Source organism: Condylura cristata, unplaced genomic scaffold, assembly GCF_000260355.1.
Source record: "Condylura cristata isolate star-nosed mole 26May11 unplaced genomic scaffold, ConCri1.0 scaffold00021, whole genome shotgun sequence".
NCBI classification, from domain to species: domain Eukaryota; kingdom Metazoa; phylum Chordata; class Mammalia; order Eulipotyphla; family Talpidae; genus Condylura; species Condylura cristata.
The window spans coordinates 38714958-38716443 of record NW_004567122.1 but is presented as its reverse complement, the minus strand read 5'-3'; positions in this window follow the sequence as shown (position 1 = coordinate 38716443).

The window sequence follows — 1486 nt, the reverse complement described above, 5'->3', positions numbered from 1 at the left end:
TTTGTTGGTTTGGTTGATGTGTTGGTTGGTTTCTATATTGCTCAGCTGGTAGATTTCTGTGTCCTTCCTTCATTCTTACTCTGGTTTTCTGTCTCCTCTAGTGATCTCATTCCCCTCAAACATTATTCTTTCTGCTGCCTCTTTTCCTTCCTACACCTTCCCTCCATTTCCTCCTCCCTCCTCCCCCAATTTAACCTTTACATCCTCCTATCAACTTCCTCCCTATTACATTTCTATATCATTCTTCCCTTCCCCCTAACACCTCATTTCACTTCCTACTACATCTTAACTCATTATTTTGCCAAAACATGCCTAGAAGAAGTGGGAAATTCAACAGAGGAAAATAAACCCATCTGGGCACTTCTTACAGGCACTTTCCAGAAATTAGGACACAATATGTTACTAGAAGAAGCTGAACCCAAAAGAGACCCATGGCTATTACTGGCCAAGATGGCAGACACAGTTCCACACAGTGGGGGGCTGGAAAAACAGGGGATGTTAAAACAAAACACAGCTCAAAACAAACTCACAACTGAAGTGTCTGGAAGTCCCTTGACCATCCCAGAAGGAACACCCAGAAGGATCCAGCCAATACTAGCAACACTTTGTTTCAATGAATGGAAACTATTAGAAAATACACAACATGGAAAAAAGATATACAAATACCAAGAAAGTCCACAGGGAAAATTTCACTACAAAAAGATCAGTCACCAGAAATCACCAGGGAAACAGAACTGCTAAGCATACCAGATAAATAACTTAGAAGCACCATGATAAGCAAATTAAAAGAAGTTGAAAAGGAAAAAAAATAATGATATGGGACAAGCTATCAGTGAATAGAATAATGGAAATGAAAAGGAAAAAAATCATATGAGACAAATAATCAATGAATTGAAGAAAGAAAATGAGACTTAAGAAGGGAAATTAAAGAAATGCAGGAGATGAAAAGGCCACTAGAGCAGATAAAGAATGATGGGGAAAGTAATGAAAACAGAATAGATGAAATGGAAGAACAAATCAGCACCCTCAGAGACACAAAATAAAAAGAATTAAAATAGAAAAAGAAAGAGAAGTAAAAAAGGAAAAGGAATGAAGAAATGCTCCAAGAGCTATTTGACACCATGAAAAAAGGAAATATCAGAGTTATATGTCTCCCAGAAGGTGAGGAGAAAGGCTAAGGAATTGAGAAAATATTCACAGAGATAATAGAAGAGAACATCCTTAATATGAAGGACAAAAAAGTAGACATACAAGAAGCCTGAAGAACACCAAATTACCATGGCAATAGGAGAAATACAGCAATACACATCATAGTAAAACCACCAAGAATACAAGACAAGGAAAAGATAATGAGAATGACAAGAGGGAAGAAACAAATAACCTATAAAGGGAAACCAATCTGGCTGACATCAAAGTTCTCCAAAAAAACTCTATGGGCAAGAAGAGAGTGGAGGGACATACTCAACAAACTCCAAAGCATCAAATG